General features: G+C 43.9%; 1 protein-coding gene across 20 annotated transcripts in view; it reads left to right on the top strand.

Moving 5' to 3' along the window:
• LOC135909142 (roundabout homolog 2-like) overlaps positions 1-26487 on the top strand; it is a 402696-nt gene that overhangs the window by 163957 nt on the left and 212252 nt on the right. Inside the window, exon 1 of one of the 20 annotated variants that reach the window (XM_065440966.2) lies at positions 19331-19442. The exons of 18 other annotated variants lie outside the window; for them this stretch is intronic. The gene's annotated coding sequence lies outside the window, so the exon portion shown is untranslated. Of the gene's footprint in view, positions 1-19330; positions 19443-26487 lie in introns of those variants that run through there. One more of the 20 variants, XM_065440976.2, reaches the window with a different exon arrangement.

Genomic DNA, 26487 nt, shown 5'->3' with positions numbered 1-26487 from the left:
CCCAAATGTCAAGTTGGCCCAACCCCTACTTTCATTTAGCACACGCCCAAATTTGAAGTTGGCCCAGCCTCAAATTGTCGTGTGGCCACCCCTAACTCCAAAATTGAACCTCCCAGAAATCGCAACTTGGCCCACCCCTAAATTTAAGTTAGCCAAACCTCAAATTTATGTTAACCCGCCCCCAAACTTCAACTTCGCCCACCCCCAAACTTATTTTGGGCCATACCCAAATTTTAAGTTGACCAAACCAAATTTAGATTGGCACACCCCCAAACTTAACTTAGTCCACTCCCAAAACTTCAAGTTGCCCAGCCCCCAATTTACGTTGGCCACCCCTATACTTCAATGTGGTCCACACATATTTCAATTTGGCCCACGCCAAAATTTCAGCTGGCCAAGCCCTACCATAGGCTTCAGCATCCATCTTCTATGCAGCCCAAGTGCATTTTCTCTGATCAATATGCGTTTCGATTGTTCCTGATCCCTGAAAGGCTACAAATTGTCTACATTTCCACTATTACAATGATTAAATACCTTCGAAAATTACGAATTTTTGTGCAGATGCAAGTCGTCACACTTTCGCGTGATGGAGAACTTCGGTTTTACTTGCCTAAGAATGCTCACGTATTATAAGTTAGCTTGATAGTGGCAGTGGCAGCAAGAGTGCAAAAAGGAAGAAACCCAGGAAACAACGCAAGTAAGCATGCACACGCGCAGCCAATATGCCGTCTCCCAGTTTTTGGTGTTAGAGGTCGGGACATTGACTACAAATGCAAGTTTCCTGAAAAGAATCATTAAGTGTAAAACGTGTTTATATAACAGACTTCATGTGTGAACTAAAATCTTCTATGTTCTTTTCTATTTCACAAAGCTGCAGCGCACTCTGACAGCTACAGTGAGAAACGTCACTTACAAAAGCAGCCCAAGAACGGCGTTTGCTTAAGATAACAAGCAGGAACGAGAGGGCACACTATTGTAAATTCCTGTTTATTAATTTAATGTAAGGAAACTACATACAAGGGTTGTTTTCGGGGGATGACAAGACCAAAATATTGACCCTTATTTTCCGCCAAATTTGGTGAGTTGCCGTTTTGGTTCCCAATCTGGTCCCCAATGGTCTGGCTACTTATAGTCAGTAAAAGCAATGTTTATGGTTGTGGAGCTGTAGAGAACCTTGCATTCGGCTAGACTGGGGACAATCGGGGTGGGAAGGGGGGGGGGGGGAGGGGACAGTGTTTTTCACAATGGATGTTCGACACAGAGAGGAGAGAGTGTTGAGCTGAGGAGAAGAGAATGGATTGTGTGCGCTCCGTCATGAGGTGATGGCGTGTGTTGTGGGCGTGCAGAGATTGCGCCAAATGGGCGCATCCTAATTTCACAGCTCAGTGGGCCCGTTCACGGAGCGCTGCAATGGGATAGAGAGAGAGAGAGAGAGAGAGACAGAGAGCTACTGGGCAGGTACTGAGCTGCAGCTCGCGGTTCTCTCAGCGGTTTAAGCCGTCCTCCGCAAGCTGCGGCCCCACTCTGATAGCTACGCGGTGGACCGAGAGGCTTGCTCGACGCCTACGTGCACGCGCGAAATATTTGCGTGAATGGCCAGAGCGAGCGAGAGAACAAATATGTTTTATGCTGCCTGTGCATGAAATGTTGCTTGATTCTTATATGCTGTAGTTTTCTAGGCTTATTTGAACTCACGCTAGGAAAGAGAGGGTTGGCTACGCAGTCCAATGTGCTGATTTGGAAAGCGTGGCTGCATTGTCGGAAGCCCGAACTATAATGCCGTTCGCCGATAGCATATTACCCCGCCCTCCCCCTACACCTCCCCCCCCCCCCCACACACACTTCTCGCTAATAGTTGAGGACGGTGTGCCGCCAACTGCTCCGGCACGTTAGCGTTTCCCACTCCCCAATCGCGGGGGCAGCCAACCGACCTATCAGAAACTTTCACTGTTCACGGGAAAACTTTTATTCTTTTTGCTCTCGTTTCCACTTGCAATACTCGCTCATTGTGCGCTGCCTTCGTTAAGCTGTGTTTAGGAATTTCGGTGCGTGGCTAGTTTGAGTCAAAGTCTCGGAAGCGTGTTAACCTTCAGCACCGTCCTGAGGAGGGGTGATTCTTATCGAGCGCCCTCTCAGGGCTCACAAAACGGGCGTCACGGGGCAAAGTGCGCGAGCAGTGTGCAATGTGCTCTGAACCGTGACGCGAACGCAAGCAGAACAAGGGAGTAGTTTGTGGGGGCTACAAACTTATGAGGGGGATGGGAGATACGCTGTCTGATTCGGAGTTCATTTCCACTCCCGAGTTGTCGTCGTTTGCAGGGGGTCAATCTATGTGCAGTAATCTACGAAAGCCACCCACACTGCTCCCTTTTGAGTGTGACGTCTGCGTGACTGCTCCGACTTGCTTTGTGGCTTGTTCAAATGTGCGTGCCATCCGAATGAAGTACCTGTTACGCGAAAGCAACCGTAGTCCATTAGTGATATAAGACAATCCCATATCTTTCATTTATCGCATAGCTTGTTCATAGCAGCTAGCGCTTTGACATGGTCATTGGGACACTATTCCCTGACATGGTGCGGGCCTCCCAGAACAATTTAGTTTCTACAGCCCCCTTTTCACCCCCAACTTGCTCAACAAGCTGTCCCTTGCAGTCTTTAACTGGATATTGATTCACCCATTAACTTTTTTGAATAAGGTACGTAGCTAACCTAAAGCACTTCACCTATACATCTGAAACTTCGGTAGATGTCAACAATAATGTCGCCCTCATTTTCTCCTAATAACAATTATGTGCCCTTGTTAGCCCTCACAGGCAAGCCAAAAAACTTCTGAAGCGCTTCATATAACGCTTCTAAACGGGTCGAAAAAAAAAACAGGGATTTAGGAATGTTTCATTTAATCGAAAACTGACACACGCGTGTCCACATTTTCCAGCGTCCCCCTACCATTCTCGCAATTTTTTGCACGTATTAGCTCTGTGAATTATGTATGTTGCCAGAAAACAGTGAAATCTGGTGTGAACCATTTTCGAGTGCTACCATAGTCGCATTAATAGCTTTGCTGTAACACGCTGCCGCACACTGAATCGGGTAATGGTAAAGAACCCAACTTGGTCCAATTTTTTGCCGGCTTTCTCACTGGGGCGCAACTGTCCATCAATCAAATCGTGATTGTGGCACATACAATGCAGTTATTCAATTTTTAATATAAAGTTTTTATATATATTGCGTTGTACTTTTATTACATTTTATTGCGTGCGATGCACTTGAACTGCACGGATAATTTTCTCAAACGTATTCCGTTATGTTCCATTCCGACTGACGGACAGGCTACTTAAAGTAATTTGTTTAAATTGTCATACCAACTGAACATTATTGATGCAGCCGTACATTTTCTTAATGTAATTCCAGTGTTGGTACAGTAGGCCCATCACCATTTCGAATGAATGTTCAGTAATAATTGCGCTGCACATTATTGCTGGGTCACGACTTCATGACTTGTGTTCTGTTCTTTCATGTATATACATCGACGTAATGCGTAAAATCAGCCAGCCTTACAGAAAAACTTCAATAAACGCTAGCGTGCTCTGGTGAATAGTAATCCATACTGTAGAGTTAAATACGCCAGCATTTGTAAGTAACCAATCCTGCTTGCTTCCTGAGTGTTCGTGTCATGTCTAAGAATCTTTTGAATAAAGCTCGTGCGTGCGCAGTGTTTTAGCTGTCTCCTGCCACATATTTTCGTATTGCCGCTCCGTCACATTGTCTCGTTTTGTCCTTATTTGTTTCTATGTGAAGGTTTCGAGTCGTTCTAGAATTGTCGCTTAAGAGAAAACTGTTTCGAAGTTGCTCATTGAACGTGTACGGCCGAATTACCCAACGACTTGCCTATGCTTGCACATGCGGGATATATCTTGGGATGACCCATTGGTTGTCACCCTCTTAAAATATATGAGACAATGATAGCACGTGTTGAACAAATTTTTATAGTGGAGCAATGTGAGTATTTTTATTGGAGTAAATCTCAGGTATCGAGGAATGGCTAAATAATGAAGGAGAAAATATTTGGTTTCTCTTGTTTGCTGCAGCGAAATACAGAAACAGCTCGCGAAAAAAATTTATTCTAAAGTTGCATGCCCAAATTTTGTAGTTACACGACCTACAACTGTTTCATTATGGCTCTAAACTGGAGGCAGTCAAATATCCCAAGTTTGGAATATGAATCTAATATTACACACCAACTGTTCATATTGAAAAATGAACTATTCCTTATTATCGAATGCTTGAAACTAACCAAACATTTCGCAAAAAGCGACTCTTAAAATCTTGTTCTTTTTCTCTGCCTTCTAAACAAACTATCGCGAATTATCAGATAGGAAACGACAAATGTTCCCAACGCAGTGGAGAAACAAAATGGGTAATGCAAGCTTTGTTTTCGTTTCTGCGCCGGAAGCCTAGAGGACCGCTTGTGATCTTTGCTTGTAATCTGTCATTTAATGCTTTTAGCACTCTGCCATGTAACAGTTTTGCATCAGTTTTACAGTTTTCCTGGAACGGGTGCTTTTACATGAGTTTACAGCACACAAGCAGTTCCATAGCATTTTTTTCTTTTTGCACAATTTCGTTTCTTTGGCCACCATTTATTTTACATTTTTGTAAAGAAGTCATACGGCAGCCATTCATCTATGGAAAGCTTTTTTGCAACCAGGCTCTAAATATTTGAGGGACGATTAGTGAAGTTTTCTTTTTAAATGTCAATTAATGACCTTGTATTTTAAACCGTATCCTAATTGTCCGTGATAGTTGGCTGTCTTGTTTTCTATACTCTGTGTGAAGCGCGATACCTAACTATAGCCAAATAGCTATTCCAGCTCTAAATACATGCATCTGCCTTTGACTAAGATATTCCATTTGATATTCAATACTTTCTATTCTTATTCAATTTTTATTTAAAAATTTTGATTTTCGCCCGTCTCTGGTTTAAACGTTACTTAGCGTTATCGCGTATATCAATATAAATGTCATTCGTTATTCCTAAACAAATTTATGTTTCATTCCTTTCCTTATTTAAAGGCCATATGAAAAGGCCGATGAATTAGCTACACAGTATCCATCTATTAAACAATCTTTTCTGCACAACTGTATGTCAGAAGTTGTGAAATGCAATCGTGCCATACTTGCACTTTTTAAATGGAGACATTTCCTTTCCTACGCATTACTCAGCCAGCTATATTTTTCCTCTTAATGTCAACAATAATACGTGCTGTCCCCGTTGGCTCTCTGATCCACACCGCTATATTCCTGTCTTTTAAAGTTACGCCTAACACTTGTTGTTCCATCACTCGCTGCGCATTTCATCACTTGTTCTCAACATTCCTTATTAACATACAAGTTTCTGCCCCGTAAGTTAGTTGCGGTAGAATTCAATGACCGTGCGCTTCTTTCAACGGTAGTGGTAAGCTCTGGGTCATAATTTGGTAATGCTTACCTTATGCGCGCTAGCCCATATTTGTTCTTCTGCAAATTTTGTTTTCGTCATTAGTATCCCCTGTGAGTTATTGACTTATATAAACATACTCCTGCACAGATTCTAGAGGCTGACTGCCAATCGAGAATTCCTATTCTCTTGCCACACTGCAGAACATTACCTTTCTCTTCTGCATAGTAATCATCAACGCTAATCGTACCCTTTCTCGATAAAGTCCTCAATTACTAGCCGCAATTCATCCACTGCATTGCTGAGAGGACACTGTAATCTGGAAACCGAAGCTTGTTGACGCATTCGCTATTGATCCTCACTCGTAATCCTTCCCAGTCTGGTAGCTGGAACACTTCTTCTAGGTAGGCAGGGAATAGCCTTGGAAAGATTGTGTTTCCTTGCCTGGCCCACGTATTGATAGATATTTTTCCACTTGTGCAGAATTGAGGTATCTCTGGAGGTATTGCGCATAATTTCCAAGATATTAACGTGTGCTTCCAATGCTCTTTCTTTATGCAATGCCCTTATGGCAGCTGGTATCTCTGTAAAAGGTATAAAATTGAAGGTATAAATTGGCTCATCGTCTGCTTAGCTTTACTGTGGGGCATTTTTATGCAATATTGTAGTAATTTCAAAGAACAACGAACACCTCATAGCTATCATTAAATTTGTGATATCTTATTCAAGCTTTCCACGCAGAGCGAGGTGCACTTCAAGAGGATCTGATAGAAGAATTAAGTCAAATTAGCTCGAAAGTACAGAATGTGGCTAATACAAGTGTGGACATGTTGTCGTGGTCCGGGCACAGTTCTTGGATGGCGACAAAATTAAATTATACTGCTGTTTCTGTGTGCGTTTGTCTAAATTCGTTAAACCAGCCTTCATTATGGATAGCAACTTCAGTGGAAGGACAGTGCTCTTGGTCGAAATAAATTTGAGTAAATGTGCGCTTTTGCTTCTCTTAGCCCCTAAAAGCCGAAACAACATTCGGCAGGATCGGCCCCTGCCCAGTCCATCTTGTCTGGTTATTTTGCGCGGTTTCCTCGTAATACAACAATAACAATGACGACGTTGGCAACAGCGGGACACGGCACGGTGAAAACTCGGACGACGACAGCGACTGTGGTGGTGGTAGGTCGATGACTGCGTAAAACACGGTCCTCACGCATAGACTAACCGACGTCATATCGACTAAGTTGAAATTTGGCTTAATCTTCCAGCTAAGCACCGCTTATTTTAATGGCCAGGATTCTCACCGCATGCAAATCGCACCAACAGAAGCGGTAAACTGGCCGCGCTATACATGTGATTGAAAGAAAAGCCTTCGATTAAATCGGATCTGCGTGATGGGATTCATAGCTTTTTCGTGCGTGCAGATGTTTGTTGTTTGTAGCGCCACAGCCTGGTTCGTGCCGTTGATGCTGTGACTGCTTCCTCGTGCTTCAGAGCGAACGCAGTACGCCTGGCAACGAAAACTTATAAAAAATAATAGCTTGGACACGTATATAAACACATATATATTTTTGCAGCTCAACACTTCGAGCCTTTTTGCGGTTCACTTTCAACAGTAGTAACAGGCCTGCATTACGCCCAACCTAAATTGCGAAGGCTCAGCAATTTCACCGCTCGATTGTCACGTGGCGTGTGGTACAATGAAAATGTGGCGGCGTGGCTAGCTAGGCTTCTTTTCCTTTTTTTTTCTTTTCTTTTTGGCGTTTCGTGCGATCCGTCTTGAAAGTTTTTTTTCATGAGGGCCAGCCTTAACGAAATGGAACAACGGACAGAGTAAACCCGATTACACGCTCCTAAATGCCGTGGCTACGGAAACGAAGCATGAGCTTTACCAACTAGCCTTAGCGAGCTTTCTGAACAAACGCAGACCACGGCTTATTTCAGTAAAAAAAAGGAACTTTTGTAATGTGTTCTTCTAAGCGTGTAGGCTGCCGCCGTTACTTTCAGACGGCCTTCGGGAAAAAGGGAATTCAGCACTTCCTGTAAACGGAAATGAACGGCCACGAACTTTGAAGCTTAAACGTACCGTCATTTTTAGCTTACTGCATTGTTCGACGCCGAGTTTCCGGCAAATAAAAAGCATTAAGGAACATTGTCTCCTAATTAAATTTTTGTTCATCGCTAATAACGTTGACTTGTGGGATATACTTATAAGTCACGCATTGTCTTAGCTTCCTGTTTTGTTTGATACAATAAAGAGTAAAACAAAAAGGATATTTTTTGTTTATATTGTTTTTCTATTCCCTACTTCGTTCCTTGAACATGTTATCTTTAAAACATGCCAATCGTGCAGGACAGAAAGCTGAGGGGCACAGAGTGGAATGTAAGAAAAGTGTTAATTAGAGGTGACGAAATTCCTTGCTTGAAATATCAGCGTGTTAAAGCCATTCTGTCCAGTGGACGGAGAGTACGAGTTTTACACAAAATAAAAAAAAAATCTGAAGGCTGGACAGTTTACCAAAGTACTCCTTAATATTTGTAACTTAAGAAACAAGGTATTGCGACCGAAAGCGCCACCATGCGCATCTCTATGCAAATATCCTCGCAAGAAGAGCAGCCATGTCTACGATATCCTGCCTGACCTGTGTGCGATAGACAATGTCATCGTTCTGCTGCCATTCACGCGCACTTGCCTAAGGAACCGTGTTTCGGCACGCGCCATATTTCTTCGACAGACTCTGGAAATTTATACGGTGAGCAGAAATTCATTACAGACGTAAAGAAAAACACGTTTAGGGACACAGTACTCGTCTGACCAGACTTTTGAAGTCGGAAACAGCGCGTCAAAACCGCGACTGACAGCAAGTAGACAACGCAGGCGCAGTCTTCGTCCTGCCGCGCTCTTTTTCACTTCAAAAGCGTGCAGTACCAGCTAACGAAACACCACTCACTGCTGCCGTGTAATCAGAGCAGGTAGAAGAAGTTGTCGAAAATGTCTTTTCTTTTTATATCAGTACTGTGCCGTTTAGGCATTTCTTTTCCTTATCTTATACTGCTGCCTTTTAAATATCTTGACCATGTTGCATATACGCCGGTGTACGGCCTTCTTAGCAGTCATATTTGTTTCCGTGTGCCTAAATTTACAATCTAGGCGTGGCTTCCGGTATATCACCGGCGCGTCTTCCGTGTGATTACAGACTCTACGGTCTTTTTGACAGCCAGCTATTCTGTTAGTTTACGTCAATAACTTACATTGAACAATAAATATCACAAGTTTGTTTCCTCACAGCACTAAATTCATTATTTATGACTTGTGAGGCCCAAGCGTAATGAGCAGTGAGCGACCACTGGTATAGGCAGCAACACAAGGACTGTGATATTTTATCTTCTGGACAGCAGAAAATATTTCTGCGCCAGCCAGTCATTGTCACAACGGCGTTCTCCCTCCTAGGACATGAAGCTCGACAGCACGAGAAACGCAGATGATCTACGCTGCTCACGTAATGGACTTTCCGAGTGCCCACACATTCACCAGGTGTCTGTGTTGCCTACGAAGAAACACTGGTGCACACAAAGCTCTTAGTACAAGTGCGCCTTAAAATTGTGTCATCGTCTTGTAAGGGACGATATGTCATCACCTAACGGCACCACTTTTGTGACAATAAGAGGCAATATTTGTTTTGTCGCATTTCCGCAGCCTACACAGAGCGTTTGATACGCTAAGACTTAGCTTTTGTTGTCGTTGTAAGGGGTAGTGCTTGTCTCCTGAAGGGCTCAGCTTCTAGTTTGAAAGTAAGCATATACAAATATGTTGCTCACAGATTAATTCTACACTTCGATATATTTTATTCAAAGCAGGTAGTCCTGGAACATTCTGAGCCATGAGCACCGGCAGAATCACTTCACGAGGGCAATTTTTTTTCTTTTTATTTATGGGATAAATATAGACAAAATAAAACGAATCTCTGCAGGTACCGACTGTGAAATGAGAGTGTATCTGGCAGAAACATTTAGAAGTCTGACCCGTGCCGTTTCGGCCATGCAAGAACCTTACAGAGGCCTTTAGCTAGTTCCAATGAAAAAGTAAATTTCTTTCATCAGTACGCTTACCCACTGAACGAAGTTTCTTCAAACGTTTATTTATACCGGTGTCCCCTAATATGGTGTGGGTCATTATGATATCATGGTTGGGGACACGTAGCACTCCAGAATATCATTTATTAAATTAAAGTGGGAGGGCGATATGTCAAGCGAGTGTGCCTAATATGATCGCCGAAATATCCTACGCCGGACTTTAGCTGATGAAGGAATGTGCTCTATGGATTGCTTGAAGTCTGAAACTACCCTTCTTCCATACCGAGATACAGTTGTGACGTATTGCAGTGCCGAAATCAAAATGATACTAACAAGTGAACAGGGGCAGATGTTGATCGCATTTTCTGCAGCTTAAAATTACGGTTCGCTGCATAAAGAATAGTACTCGGGGATGCTAACAAAGAAGGATTCGGCAGCCTCAAACTCCAAAACCCTTAAAATATTGTCTTCTCGTTTAGGAACTTATTGTTTCAGTTCTGTGGAGTCCCTTTGTTCAGGGACTCTTGTTATTTCATGAAATTTTCCTTGAATGCCCACATACTGCATCGTTTATCTTTTTGAAATTCTCCAAACACCATTATATTGACTGTCATGCATGCGGAACGCAGCATTCACAGTCATTCACGAATTCATGTAAATGCCGGCTGGTCCTTCACTGCAACGACCGGCTGGCTTATACGTTCTAGTGAACGCGTGTACATACGTTGTCCCTCGAGACACATAACACATTGACCCCGCCAGTCCTGAACAGCGAGATACAACGCAGCCGCCGTTTGTTATGTGCTCGACGCATGTGTAAAACAAAATTATGGGAACGGAGGTCGTGGAGAGTGCAGGGTATCGGCGTGGCCACAGGCCGCGCAACTGGCGGAACAGACCAGTGAGTCGCCACGGCAAGCGACAAACGGCGCCTCCACGTCGAATGCTCGATAAATCGTGCAGGGGTCACGGAGTCCACCCGTCAGTCTGCTGCGCTCCATCGCGCTGCCCCTGCCTGTCGGGGGTGCGGCCGGTCTTGTTACTTCCAGCTCGTCGCCAGCGCCATTCGAGCAGATCTGCTATCTCTTGGTGCCCGTTACGCTGGCCTTTCTTCCAGCATGAAGTCCGCACGCATACAAGCCTTCTGTCCATCTACGTGTAATACTTTTCTTGCGATTCTTTTTCGTTGATTTCCTTCGGATGTCATGTTAAATGATCCCCGCTCTGTTATTGTCCTGCCCATTCCGTTGCCAATAGGACGGTCGGCCTGATAAACGAAGACGATGATGACTCCCCACAAACCGATCCACCGCCACGCTGTAGACAGTTGCAGCATTGAGAGTTGATATGAGATCCACTGGCAGATGCTGGATGTAGCGGGGCTACATCGTGACTCTGTTTTGTGTACTATGCGGCCCCCGGGGCGCTCAGCAAAATACCGTCCTCGGTGGTGTTTTCTACGTTTTCCTTTCTCCCATCTTGATCTTGTGCCGCGCTCGAAGGCTTCCTATCAATGGGCCAAGGAGCACGCAGGAGATGAGTGCGATGCCCTTCCTTCCCATCACGACTGGAAAGGAGTGCTACGCTTTCTTTCGCGTAGGTTTTCTCTATCTGTAAAGTTGCCGCAACAGTGCTAAGACGTCTGTGGGGCTCGTTCTAGCTCCTTCACATAGCGCAGACATTGCAAAACTTCGATGGCATAGAAATGAGAGGTATCACATTGGGCGAATGTACAAAAGAAAAAAAAACTGTACCATTGGGGCTAAATTATTTTAAACATGGAATGATTTGTATCTGTTTATAGTTTTGCTGACCAAGACTGACCGGCATGGACGCGTGTCGTCGTTTAACGAAAAGAGACGACGAGCGATGTGCTTGTCGTGAACGGAATTGTGTACGTCTCGGCAAAGGTGACAAGCTGCATGCCGTAGTGGGGACGTCGAGGTTGTACGGCTCAAAAAGAGGCTGGAAGTGGCGGTAGACTATGTCGGTACGGCTAGAAATGGGCAAGCACGTTCTTAATAGCGAAGGCTACCGTTTATTACGACAACACTCGACGTGACAGATACGGTGGCAGTTGAAAAAAATTGGCCAGTCAGCTGAAGGGTTACATTCCATTAAGCATCGTTGCAAGGGCATGTATAGAATGGAATCATTGGTTCTGAGGGAGTTATCTTGAGCCAAGACCCGTTGTGTTAAAATTTGAGATGGTGCAGAAACCGAAACACAAGTTCGTGTGCTCCTGCTGGATGATGAACTTTAATTATTGATGACAAAAAAGGGGGAAGGGAGTGGTGCAGGGTTGGTCTCTATTCCAAGATTACAGTGGCCACCTCGACCCACCCAGCTTGATCCTGGAGGCCCTTCTTCGCCTGGAGGTCAGTAAGACACGAGAATGGAAGACATTGAGAAATACCTGTGGCCGTTGTTGCCGCGCAAGATGTTGCTTCGATTTCTCTGCTAACAGTCCATGCTAGCTCTTACAAAGGCCGCTAAAGGCGAGAGCCGCATCCATCTTTGTACGAGGACATTGTAATGGCATTGCTAGTACCAAGGCGAATAGCTGCTCGACACACTTCGTCTCTTGGCCTCTTAAAAGTGCGAGCATTTCTCAAAGGTGTCATCGACCATCGCACAATTTCGGTATATCCGCTGGTCGAAACTGCTATTCCTTTCAACACGTGTCCAACGTTTTCTGATTCCGCTATCTCAATTTCGATCTTCCGACTGAGTGCCAACACGTCCGAATGTATTACACGTATGGTTAAATGGACGCTTGAGCGCGAGTGGCTAGCAATTAGTATGCTGCTACTTTTCAATCCATGCATGGCCTTCCCGAGCATGTTAGGCTGTCACTTGTGTCCCAGCGTTCAAGCTCTTCCTCGAGTTATAAGTTCGCTATGAACTTCGTAGTTGGTTGTTTTTCCTGTACAGTGTATTTCGCTTTATCTGTAATACGTTACATGTTTATGTTATTTGTTGTTATGTTATGTTGTAATCTGTATTTTGCAAGTTATATTATGGTATACGCATATTGTATGTTATATTATGCTGTATTGTGCAACCTTAATTATAAAGGTAACACAGTGATTTTTCAACTTTTGCCTTTGTTACTGGGTTCATTGCTAAGCAAAATTTGAACATAGTTAATGATCCTATAATGTCTCTAATGAGATTTTACCCTTGAAAATAAGGTTCATGGTTACCTCACGCTGGGATACAGCTATAAAATTTAATGCCATAGACACTCGCGCATCATGCCTGGGGTGAACGCTAGCGAGCCCAGGGGTGCTTAATATTAGCAGTGACCTTCACACTATCGCGTGTCTCATAGCTTGCCTGTTGCTTTGGAATGTTAAACATCATCATTCATAACCAAAAGACTGTGTTAAACATAAAAGCAGACTAACGCCAAATCCGTTCACTGCAATCGTCTACTTTGTAATTTTTTTTTTCAGGAGCCTTTTCTTTTTAATTTTCTTCAATTGAAGGAACAATAAACTTTTTTTTAAAACTTGCTCTGTGTTCATGCTCTCGTCGCTGTAAACACATCGAAGAGATTCGAAAGCACGAATACCTTGTTTCGGGCTGTTGGTTCGTCTTGACAGCATTCATAAAACGCGCTAAAGGCGAAGAGGGCAGGGACATGTCACGTCCTCTCGTAGGTGTTCGTGTCGGCTTGGTCTTTGGCGCGCTTTATGACCACTACTGAGAACAGGCTTTCGTTATCGGGCGCGTGGAAGTGTCATTCGGCTCCTCGGTTCCAGCATCGATCATTGCACCACAAATCATACGTTCTGCTTTCATTTTCTGCCGGGGGGATGCCAAAATCGTGTTGAGTCTCCGAGGTTGACGGATGTTAAACAGTCACGTTCACCGGCCAACTCCGTGCCAGAAAATTTGCTTGGTTCACTGTATCGAGGCGTTTGGCATGAAATATAACTTCCTTGACACGTCCGCACATAAGCTGCGAGGAAGAACTGCGTGGAAATGTTATATGCTTCTCACCCGCCGCTCGGTGGTGCCGTCGAGATAACCGACTTCACCGATTCGCGCAGCGGGCCGCCAACGATTTGATCTGAATCTCGCTATGGCGCCAGGTGCGGCATTTGACAAGAAGCGGCAGCATCATTTGCGGACACGTAGGAAATGTTTGGAGCGAATAACGCAGTACGGGTGATGCCCAGCGCTGACCGAAACGGCGAGTCACTCGGCAGCTGGCACGTGTGTAAGGAGGGGCATTAGAAAAAAAAACACAGCAAAAGAGCTAAATATGCAGGAAGTGCTGCAGGCTTCACACTGAGCTAGTTCTGTTCACCTAGGCCGAACGCAAAAATGCAAGGTCGAAGGAATTTAGTGGTAGAGTAAGTGCACGCGATTTCCTGTTATTCGCATTGCGGCATTGTTCTTTATCTCCCGCATTTGCCGCTATTTTTGAGGAATTCTTTCATTTTTGTTCTATCGCTGTTTTGCAAATTTGCTCTCTTCCCTAAAGCTCTCATGACATAGTCTCTGGATTCACGTTGTTGTATTCTGCGGCCCCTACTCTCCATGAAGCTCCCACTGGATCATGTTGTTTCTTTCATGCACCCTTCGTTATAAATACCCAGCAATAGAACAGCAAGACCAAAAAATTGACGTAAACGTTTTGACGTGCTACCTGCCGGGGCTCCCGGAGTTGAACATGAAGTGAGAGCGAAATAATGAACTTCCGACGTGGAAGAAAAATATTTCCAATTCAGCTCTAGATTTTCCGGATGTGTAATGATACCTCATATTACGCAATAGGCTTCTTATTATTACTCATATGAGAACACAGTTGCAGTTACCGTTGTAGGTGACCATTGCTTTTTTTCTTCACTTTTAATAGGTTTTACAAGTCTTACCACATCATGAAAAAAAAGATTATTTCTACTCGATAATGCTGGAAGATGAAAACGAACATAACGCGTACTACTCGGTGTGAGGCATCATTACGGCTGTATAGAATGTTGTCAAGATCAGGCAACACACCAGAGCTTGTAGAAGATTCAGTGCTGTTGGCATTTCAAAATTGTGGAACAGAGAAGGAGAAAGGGTGCATTTGGTATTTTTCCTTGTGCAGAAACGTAGTGAGAGCCGGCTTCAATAATACATTCTCTAGAAATCTTATTTTTCGCAGATATCCAGTGTCCCAGACTGATTATTCTCGCTAAAATGCTAAGTGAAATCTTGACTTTTACGGCACTTCTCGTTGCTTGTAGAACTTTTCTGAAGAATGTTTCGCACCGTGTAGAGAGCTATGCAGGTTATATTCGTATAATTTCTTTACCATGCTATGGGAATGAATTAAATCAATATTGAATGCAAATAGTGCAGTTGAACTCAAATTTGACATTTCTGATTCAGTTATTTCTTTATTTCATCGCAGTAATTATACCGTTACAAACATTCATCCGCATTTTTATGGAGGTGAAATGCAAGAACGCCCATGTGCCGTGCATTGGGTGTACGTTAGAGAACCTCATGAAATCAAAATTATTCTGGAGTCTCAACTACGGCGTGCCTCATAGCCATGTAGTTGTTTTGACACGTAAAATCACAGAATTTAATTTAATTTAAATATTCATCAATTTTAATCTTTATAGTCACTTACGTGATAGAGCGATATGCCGGAGATAGACCGGAGGCATAGGTGTCAACGGAAGTGAGTGCGAACGCGCATGAGTGCAAGACAGGGCAAATGTTGCAGCGATGACGCCTGTAGCTACCATGTATCAGCGCATTAACCAATGAGTGCCCTCTCTGAAACTCAAAAACATTCTTTAAGATAGGGAAAGTATATTTGTGAAAGGGGTGTGCCTCCATCAAAAATTGATGCGGGAAAGCCACCTAATGTCGACTCACCTGCCCTATTGAGTTATGGGTTTTGTGATTTGTCTCGAGACGTTCTTGTGGAATATGCTGCAGTGTCCTGTAGCAAGCCAGCAGCGATCTGGTTGGCGTTTTTTTCTTTTGATTTTTCTTCTTTTTTTTCCTATTCGACAGCAGTTTGGGTCAAAAGTATTTGTCGTAGTACGCTCTCCGTTTCACCTAGATGAACTCGCTTTTTACTCCTTCTCAGGGAAATACTAACATCGGCTGTTCAATGGTCACGTTCCTCCGCCTTTATCTTGCAGTCACTCACAGCGCCTGTCGTAGCCAGCCCTGTTTTCACGCATGCCAAAAAAAAAAAAAATACGATGCCAGTGCAATAACACAACCATGTCAACTTATACCAATTTCGTGCTGCTAACAACGCGTACGAACGATACGAATATTAGGTCGTATGCGATTGGCTGTCGTTCAGTGCTTTTCAAGGAAACCAGCGTCGGAGACAGTGTAACGATTCCAATGAAAGGCTTTTGCTTCTCACGCTTCGAAAGTGGTCCGAGCAACATTTCCCCTGCCGTTAATTATGATTAGTGTGAAAGGAATAGAATAAAGCAAACTGAATCACTGTATTATGCCGGCCCGATCTTCGACATACGCATGTGTATTTCTCTCGTCTCGCTCGACCTTGCAATCTGATCACTGTTCTGTTTGTGGATTTGATTCTTTCTCAAGTTCATTTGTTCGTAGGCTAGCTCGCTGCATGAAAGCAAGATACAGGGTATCTTCCTTCCCAACAACAAGCTCGCTTTCCTGCCAAAATGGGCTTTATTTCGGAAATTACACTCTTAGCCGAGTAGGAGAAATGAAGCGGTAGCCCTGTTTTTCTCGCAGACCTTTGAGATGCATTCATGTGTCGTGTCTCCAACTCTATTTGTTTACTTAAACTATCTCGGGGTAATTTAGGTTAATGAGAACGCAAGGTATCGTGTTCTCCGAAGGTAATCTAGCTCTTCCGACTCACTCGATTTCATGGCAACCGCTCCTTTAGGCGAAATTTTTCTTCCATTTTGAGCTTGCCTCGTGCCGTGTTTGTTCCATGCAAATTCTTTCTATTTATTTTAAAGAAGAGCAGCGCTGTGACTCTCTTGTTCTCGTGTCCCGCTCCCATTTTGTTTTTTCTTTCATTGAGTGCGCCAGCCTATAGCTTCCAATTTCTACAGTAATCGAAAAGTGCCACTTATAGCCCGCCAGTAACAAGTATAGAATGTGAAAATAAAATGTAAGGTAGTGGAAGCTACTTGAAAGATTCATCTTTTGCTGTCACGCCCCTGTAAAACAAAATTACATTTTCCATGTCCAGTTCTTTCTTTTTTTCTGTAAGCCTCAGCACAACATTATCTTTTTCAATTAACATTATTACTTCCAAGTATACCTGTCAATGCTCCTTTTTTGGGCGCTTGAAAATACAGCGCTTGGAACATCGTTTATAACGCATCCATCTTAACGCTCGTAGAGGATCTCGAGAGGCCATCATCAAAAGCGCTAGAGTAAGATCCCCTTTTATGCACTGTATTATCTTTGGGGAATGATTTGTACGCGTGTCTCACCGATCTGTTCCTCTCAAGCGCTGTGAGCGAAAACGGTGCCTTCCATCGATCACGATGTTTAGATTTCTTATTTGGCTGCATTCGCGCCCTTTGCGCGAGAACGCGACAACCTCACGCACGAGGCGGGATAGATGTGGATGTCCCCTTTATATTATGAAATGCAATGAATATGTCAATATCAGCGTTTGCACGCCACCTTGAGTGATTCCTACTAACGCCGTAAATAAATAACAGACTTTCAATAACAGGAGACGTTGCACCACGAAACACGCTCGGGGGATCATTCGTCGAAGCTGCTTCATAATATGCTACTGAGTGGGTGCTGCACATGGATGAAAAATACAAGTGAACTATTTTAGTCCCCCCCTCCCCAAAAATAATAAAAAGTATGGGGGTACCGTACTGTTCCTTAAACTATTATCGTATTAACGACGTTTGTACGGCAAGATGAAAGCATTTGGGAGGTAGACAAAAGCAAAATAATTGTTTCCGAGAGCTGCCTCGCCTCAGGATGATCTCGGCTATCAATCACTCAGAAGAAAGACGAATATTATTTGCAGATAGGCAAAATGTTTCTTTTCTTTTTGTTACCGCTTTACAACTTCCACGTTCCAGTAAAATAAGGGAAAAATGGAATAAGGGTACGTAATGAAGATCGGCTTCGTGGTTGATATAGAAATTATTCATTCGTACATAAGAAAGACAATGCGTTTATTCCACAACTGTAAAATTTTTCACTAATCAGTAAATAAATCGATCCTCTGTCTTGTTCATCGCTTTGATATTACATAATTTCACATGAATGCTATCATTTAAATACAGAAACAGCTACATCTGATACCTAACAAGCGAGGCTTATCAAATTGCAACAGCTCAGTTGGCACGAGCCTTGTTCTTTTTTTCTTTTTGGCCTCCCTCGTATGTGGTCTTCATAAGAGTTTGCAGGTTGTTTATTTTTTTGTGGTGTTCCTGACTTCAGAGTCAAAGATTGAAGCTAAAAGAAGGAGTGAGACGAACACGCCTTCGCTTTACTTAATTATAGAAATAACAAAATAAATAAAATACGGAAGATCAGTGATGGAGAGTCTGCCGCAAGCAGCCTGGCTGAACATGCTATTTGATATTTACAGAGGCCCTCACCGACTCAGGCTTTCCACTTTTTTTGCAGTAGCCACTCCGTAAAAATTACGCAACGACAGAGTGTCTACACCCCTGAGAAAGCAATATGGGAAGATGTAGTGTCTTTTCGCAAACACCCGCTGGTGTTAAAAAAAAAGAAAAGAGCAGAAATTGCCTATATCAGGACAAGAAGGTACCGATACATCATTCAATATGCGTGTCTTCAAAGTGATTCGACCTTCGGCTTCATCTATCTAAAAATTTAAGTGTCATAGTTTCATCAATGGTGACAACGTCGCCCCTTTTCACCAGGTGTAATTTTCTGCCTCTTTTCGTGCGCCTATAGGCTATATAGCGGCTGAAGTATCTAGGCTTGTGTTTACGCGTCATTCCTAGAAAACAAAAAAATAGACGCAATAACAACAACAAGAGCAACAATCGCAACGAAGACGAAGACGACGAATTTTCGCAGCAAACCCTCGCTTCAAGTGCCTGCCCAAAACTCGGTAGTCAAAAAAAGCAGGCCAGAAGCCCGAGTTCACAGCAGGCCCCCACTGGCCCTTTCTCGGAACCTTAGATTCATTATTATGGCTGTCATTTATAGTGCCGACGCAGGTGGCGCCTTGCTCCTTTAACGACCGCCAGTTTCTTGAGCGGGAACCACTGCCCAGTTTCCCAGTTTCCTGCAGCCTCGCAAGATAGTCAGCGGAAACGAAGCCATTCCCCGCGTTCCCTGTGGTTCTCGCACAGGCTGGCTGACACCATGTGTTGTTCTTGCTTTGCCCTCATTTCCATACAGCTCTTTTCCGCAATAGCCCTGCTGTGACCCTTTTGTTGCCGGGCACAGTTACGAAACGTACCCCGAGTTCACCCCGCTCTTCTACTCGGGCCTTTCGCAACCTTTGCCTCGCCATTATTATTTTGCGTCCCATGCGAATTCCCCTGCTTTCTTTTGGGGGCTCACCAAGACCGTTTCGCCGAGTCGTTCTTGGTCTGCCGTCATTGAGTATGCTTCCCCTCACAGCAGCCTACTGCTTTGATTGTACGCACTTGGATCACGTAAGCAGGGATCATTGCAGCTGGTTTTTGCCTACGTAACACGTCTGTCGATCAGTATACTTGTTCTGAGTGCCACTATGCTTCTTTGAAATTGCTGCTCTTTAATTTTCATGCCTTGCTACACCAACGAAATGTTTTGTTTTTTTTTCAGTTTGTAGATGCTACATCACCATGAAGGAGGGCTACTATAATGGAAAAGGACGGTGAATCTTTATCCACGAATGCATTTCTGTACACCAGCTTTGTGCAGTAGCTTCAAGGCAGAAAAAAAAGAAACAAAGACAAGCACTAAAGATCAGGTGAATTGAGCCTTGTAGTTGAGCATTGTGACTTCATTCCACATCAATTTTCTGAGTCCTGCTAAACTCGACCCCTTTATTTAGGACGCTACCAATGTCTGAGGATATGTTCGACATGCCGGCTTACGAGGTTATAGCTTTCTTTTTTCTTCTTCGTAATGCGTTCGGTGAAGACTTAACTCGCGAACTTGCTGTGACTAAATTATTGAATTCTTGGACGCTATAACGTAAAGCTATTCTAGACAGTTCTATTCTAATTCTGCAATCAGCCTTCCGCGATTGGTCAAAAACCCCATTTCGCCTGCCTGTCATGCGACATCACGAAAACTGCGATAGCTCCCAATCTGATATGACGTGTACAGACTGACTAATTCATCATTCGATGGAACAAAATACCAATAATTATTTCTGATTCAACGCCTTATCACCATTAACCCTTTGCTATTGGTGAAGAGGTTTCAGGCTGCACCCACTTCAGCTGTTTGTAACTCGACGTCACAAAACAGCGAAAATTCATTGCGTCAAAGTGAAGTGTACGTCTTAAAGATACATTAATATGCAGAACTGAATTTTCGCCTGAATAGCCGGAGACTGCTGCGTTCCGAAAGGAATAGAAGGTGGCTACCACCGATCGCTCAGGCGCAGGCTACTCGCACCTGCCAGTGGGCGTGGGTTTATTTGCGTTTAACACAACATTTCGCGTGGCCTTATAACGTTATCGAGCACTTTCGGCATGTGTACCACTTCGCTCTGCGAACTCTTTTTTTTGCTGAGGATCCGTTTTAGCGGCACTTTTAAATGTCCGTTGCATGCCTCCGCGATTTTAGACAAGCCACCGCAAGCTAGGCAAGGGAAAGCGGACCAATCCCAGACGCCGGCACGTCCCTCTTCATCATGTTATCTTTTCTCAGTGCGCTGGCTCGGCCCCATCGAAACCTTTTCCACTTGAGCCTGACGATCACACTGTGCACTTTTAACTTTTTTTTCATTGTAATCTACACAATCTTGCAATAGAATTATAATCCTCACGTCGACTCATTTATGGTAAGTGAGCCACAATTCATGACTGGAGGGGATATTCTTGCGCAGAAGAGCCTTTGCCCCTGAGTCGTCCTTCCTAGTTTACTTCCAAGTTGTTCGGTTTAGATCTATTTGGTTTTGCTGATATTTGCTGCAATTTAGAAAAACGCAAAGCTGAAAATTACATTTATCGAAGTAGAACGCAATCTGCTTCCCCAGGGATGAAACATTCAGCAGTGAATAAAACGGACTGCTTGTTCTTTTCGCACAGTGTCCGTAGATCTAATACCTATTTATTTATTTATTTATTTATTTATTTAGTTATTTATTTATTTATTTGCAGTGGTGTAACACAGTGATTTTTTTGCACCAAAGCATTGTTGATATTGGCGTTTCTGCACAAGCTGCCATATTCACAGCCAATACGAGGTTTTCTTTCTCCTTTCTTGGTTTTCTGGGCAAGCAGACCTTCCGAGGTGTCTTACGCCTCATTTCACCTCAGATACCATTTTTCTTTGGGCCAATAAGGCTTCGACTGAGACGAAGGCTGCTCACCTGAAATAAAAAGAGGCTTCCGTACCCCATCGACCCCCTCGACCCCCTCTCCTGATACGTGGTGCAGATTGGGTTGTCGGGTGGCGGTCTTTATTGGCCTCCCAGGTGCCACCGCTTGTACAGCGGCATCCGAATAAGAGGAGGAACCGGTGAACCTTACCAAAAGCTTTCTTTGTCGTAGGAATGGGCGAATATTTGAAGTTTCGATTATGAATTGAATACATCACAATAACTATCCTTATTCGTATTCAATTAGGAACTATTCGGTATTTTCAGATATTCGAAACTAACCAAATATTTCGCAACATCCAAATGTTAGTTTGATTACTGTTCTCCGTCCGCTAAACAAAGTGACGCAATTTGTCATGAATGAGACAACGATAAAAGCTGCTGAAGCTATGCAGAAACAAAATGGGCTATCCAAGCTTTGTTTTCGGTTTCCTGGCAGAAACCTACGCGACAGTTTCTGGGTTACGCTTGTAGTGCGTAATTTAGTGATTTTGGCAACATATTCATGAAGCCGTTTTCTTTTCTTTTACGCTGCATGCTGTCATGTTTTCCTTGCAACGGGCCCTTTTACATTGCGTATGTTTGAGCAGCTTCTTTTCTTTTCTTAGTAACTTGTCATCTTTTGCCACCATTTATTTAGCGTTTTTGGAAAGCTTAACATACAGCACTCATTATTTCTTGGAGAGGTTGTTCGCAAGCAGGTTATAAAGTTGTTGAGAGAATATTCCTGCAGATTTTGTTTCAATTTTAAATGAGGAATCTTGCGTCGCCAACTAACCCGCTGTCACTCATGGCTGTCTTTTCTGCAGTAATCAATTAGTACAGGTGTGATACTTCATTATAACGAAGTAAATATCCCTGTTGTAAATATATGCATCTATACGCTTGACTATTTCACATTCGATTCGGTATCCGTTCCTTAATGTTTGTTTTTATTCGTATACCCAAGAAGCAGATATTCGCCAACCTCTAAATTCTCGCACAAAGCGTCTATGGGGTAGACCAAAAGGTAGCCCACTTCCGCACTCATTTCTTAGCTTTTAACTATAACTCGTGTTTATGCTATCTCCGTGTCTCTTTCCTGACCGCGTATTACGGGTGAGCATCTGACGTCTTCAGTGGTCCTTCGTAATTGTGGTTCAGCGCGGTTCGAATCTAGAGCATCGCTCACGCAGCATGCTTTTCTTGTGTGCTTTCGATTTCTCACTTGTCATTATCTCAGAATTTAGCAGTCTCTTCCATTTAATATTTGGATAGCACTCACAGTTTGCTGCGCTTTTACATGTCACCGGCTCCTCCGGCCTGCCTTGTGTGAATATTCTCATGATTTCTTACAATGAATGTACTGAACGTCTTTTTTAATCTTAAGTAAAAAATGAGCACATGGGCTGTCACCGTTTGCTGGCGACGGCTACTCCTTTTAAATTGCTCAAGATGTATAATAAAAAAAAAACCTTTCTTCCGTTATGCAGAATAAAACAGAAGAATATGAAACAGCACTAACAGCAAAATTACATATAGAAAATTTCCGTTGTGACAATGTCCGCCAGTGTCTGGGGTGCACTATATAGTCTCCGATGGAAGAGTGAGACTCACAGAAGATGCAGTAGAGTCAATATTCGTAGCGCACGCCAATGTCTTAAGACGCAGCACCTCTTAGCCGGCCACCATTGTTTCTTATGCTTCGTTCACCCATCCCGTGGGCGGGTGAAAGAAGGTTGGATGATGACTTCTGCATATTAATATAATCACAGGTCATAATTTGAAACATTGTGTCAGGAGGGGTCACACAAATATTTTGTTGATTTTGATACACTAAGAGGGAAATCATCTCGGCAACCGACCAGAGATTGAGGGAGTGCTGTGCGAAGAAAAGCAGCTGGACAAATAACGGTTTTTGAAGATTTCTCACGGCGATAACAAAGACTTGCATATAATTTTTGCAGTAGGTAAAGTTTAAGGTAAAAATTACGCTGAATACTGGTCTATTACTGCACCAAGGATCTTCAAGCTCCCTCATTGCATAAAAATTATCTGGCGTGGAATGAACACAATGGATGATAAATGCAGGAGCAGCTGTCAGGTGCACGTCTTGCTGTAGTGATGGCTGCAAAACATATCAGAAAGCGATTTCGCTGTCTTTTGACTTTTACGATGTGAATTTATATATTGCAACACTCTGTCGAAGTGCTTCAAGTGAACGGGCATGTACCACGGCCATTGAGAAAAGGCGGCCCTCTTTTGAGAATGACGTGCTTCCGAAGGTCCTGATCTCCGCATGAGGTGGTCCCCGCTTGCCATCATGAGAACGGAACATATTTTTCTAGCTAGAAGGCATCCCAAAGAAGATGTTTTCTCGTAGCCTGAATATGTGGCTTATATTCAACCTTGACTGCTTCGAAAATCATTAAAAGGTTTTTTCAGCCAATTTGCTTCATGTTTTAAGCGTGAAAACCTGATTTTACTTTTTCACTAGGCGCCATATATGTACTTGCTATTGCCACAAACGGTACCATTGAAAAAAAAGGAAAATGCTTTATTTTACCACGTATCAAAATCAACCGTTCGGGGAAGCATAGTTCTCGACCAAAGAATGTCTATCGTGCAAAGTAAGGCTTCTAAGAAAAATCAGAGTCAAGCAGTGGCTTTCTTTTGCATGCCCGACTCACATGCTAGCTATTTGTGATAAACGATTTGTTTCAATATTTGAAATCTGTCAGAAGAAGCAAAAGGCACGCGATTCTAAAAACGCGGTCTTTCAGCATTGACAAAGTGCCGCCATTTGAGCTGTAAAAAAAACTAACTGCAATAAAAGCGTCCTGCTAGCGCTGACCAAATGGCTGTCGTCTGTGTTGTAGAACACGAAGACTAAATCAACGTGGCCTTAACGGGGCTGAATAAAAGTACGGACGTTTGTATAATAAAACTAAAAAGCACCAAATAATCGTGGATTTCAAAAAATACCACTGAAGCCGTCTACGTCGTAGAAGAAACAAGAAAGTAGGCGCCCTCATCAAATTCGTCCAAATCGCTTTGAACAAGGGATTATTGCCATTGACGAGCTGAGCTTGTCCAGAGCACGTAAGGCGTTTTTAAAGGTCTGACGTCTCTGAGCCCGACAAGCTCCCTCTTTAGATGTGAGATGACGTGAGGTGTAGCAGTGCTTATACGCGTTATAGCCGAAGTGAAAGCGCAAAAAAATGTTTTGGGTGGAGTTTTCTCCTCTTTATTTCCTATGACATTTTTTCACGCCTTCATATATCCTGCATAATATTACTCTCTTCAAATTTAAATTTATATTGTCCAAATACCGAACCGCAAGAAGGCCACATAAAAAAAAGCAACTTTACCCTTTACAGCACCATTTATTTTTTATGCAGTTCTAGTTCATGATTGTAAGCGGGATGTACATGTATAGTGCCATTGCTGACTAGCTCTTTGATATGGTCGCAACGTGTTGGTGACGATTGTTTTCCACACTGTGGCACGTACCCACAACGGTGGCTGGTCAAGAAGTGGCCGTTACATTTAAACTAAACAAGAGGAGATGAAGAAGCACGAGCCTAAATAAGATTTGTGACATTAGATAGCACAGGTACGCGAGAGCACATGCCGGCGCCAGTTACCTATACGCTAAAGATTTAGGAATGAAATGGACACATTTATAAGATTTCAGTAGCCGCTTCACGAAAGCTTCGCTTCACATTGATTTCAACATGTGCGCTGGATCTGCCTCTTCTTTTTTCTCGTTCCCTAAGCGTTCATATCGACGCACGTATCAATTAAAAGGTTGGCACTGCAACCTTTCCGAACTCATTAAAGCCCAACAACGCTCTCAGCTTGAACGGCTCACCCATACTGAAACGGGGCGCTTTATTCTGTCCACGCTTGGCTTCACCTACCATCAGCAACAGGGCCCCAAACAACCGATCCCGACCGACATCCTTAGCTGGATCTACATAGACCCTATCCCTAGAAATATGCACCCTGAATATAACAGGGCCCGGCGCCAAGCTCGGGCCGGAGCTATCATAAAAGCCCTTGCCAACGTACCTGGCGTCACATTTGTTGATGCAGCCCAATACTCCCATGGCACACGATTTGTGGCCGTCGCCACACGCGATGGAGCCCTACACCATGCCTGCAGCGTCACTACCCCCACTGCAGAGACGGCTGAAGAAGTGGCCATCGCCCTGGCCACTTTAGATCCCACCTGTCACACCATAGTGTGTGACTCTCGCTCAGCCATTACTAACTTCAGCAAAGGGCGTATTTCTCCCCAAGCTCTTCGCATCCTCTGCCAGGCACCACACTCTAAAGACAGCATAATCTCCCTAACATGGATCCCGGCCCATGCGGGCCCTGTCCACCCACACCTCCCCAATCTCAACGAGGTCACCCACTCCATTGCGCGAGGTCTAGTCAACCGCGCCGGAGTCCCTGGAGATGAGATGGGCACCAGGGACAGTCTGACAACCTATAACGATCTCGTTAAGGCCTTTTACCTGAGTCGCCGAATCTTCGCCCCGCGTCACTTAAAGTTCAACCGGGCGCAGGCTACCACCCTGCGCCTACTACAAACAAACACGTACCCTTCACCCGCCCGCCTCCATCTTATATTTCCAGACGTCTACACTACCCCCAACTGCCGGTGCTGTGGAATTCACCCGGCTACGCTTCCGCATATGCTATGGGAGTGCCCAGCACAGTACGCACCGACTAACACCACGACTCTCTCGTCGAGGTTGCATGAGGATCTGCGGAGCTCCGCCCTCGACGACCAAACCTGGGCGACCCAGCACGCCCGCGAGGCGGCGGCGAGGCAAGCCCTCGACGTCCCTTCGTGGGAGGCGTAGGCCCGGCCATCATAAAGTGCTGGTTCTACAATAAAAGTTTATTCCTCCTCCTGCCGTGCAAGGTCCGTCAGAAATAACTTACCGTAGCAGCATTCTACTCACGCGCGTTGAAGAAATCCAAAGCGTCGTTATCAAAAGCTTTTCGTTCGTCTGATATTGGCCTGCCGCCTTCACTGTTATGTCCAGCTTGCTGCGCGGCTGGCACCTGCTATACACGCAGTTATAGCTTGAGAATGTATTTGTTAATATGTGCTTTTGTGTGCGCTGTAATATTATTGACTTACGCTATATTCTCAGACGTCTGTGTATTCGCTTGTGACTTTTCTGTGTATACCGAAATATATATCAGAGTGTTTCCGGTGCGTTCTTTGAAACTGATAGGAAATGTCACTAGGTGACATCGCAGGCAAAACGCGTGCCCCAACAATAATTACATATAAGCTTACATGTGTTTATTGACCCTCCGATACTTATAGCAGTCGCCCCTATAAACTATAGCCTTAATTAGTACTGCGACTAACAGTTTGTTCTGAATAAGTGCTTGTCTCAGAGTGAACGTGTAGAATGTGTAATATTTGCGTCCGTTCGTATGTTGACCTATTTAA

Source organism: Dermacentor albipictus, chromosome 4 (assembly GCF_038994185.2).
Source record: "Dermacentor albipictus isolate Rhodes 1998 colony chromosome 4, USDA_Dalb.pri_finalv2, whole genome shotgun sequence".
NCBI classification, from domain to species: Eukaryota; Metazoa; Arthropoda; class Arachnida; order Ixodida; family Ixodidae; genus Dermacentor; species Dermacentor albipictus.
Note: the sequence above shows the minus strand (reverse complement) of the source record. Positions and strands in the feature narration are given on the sequence as shown.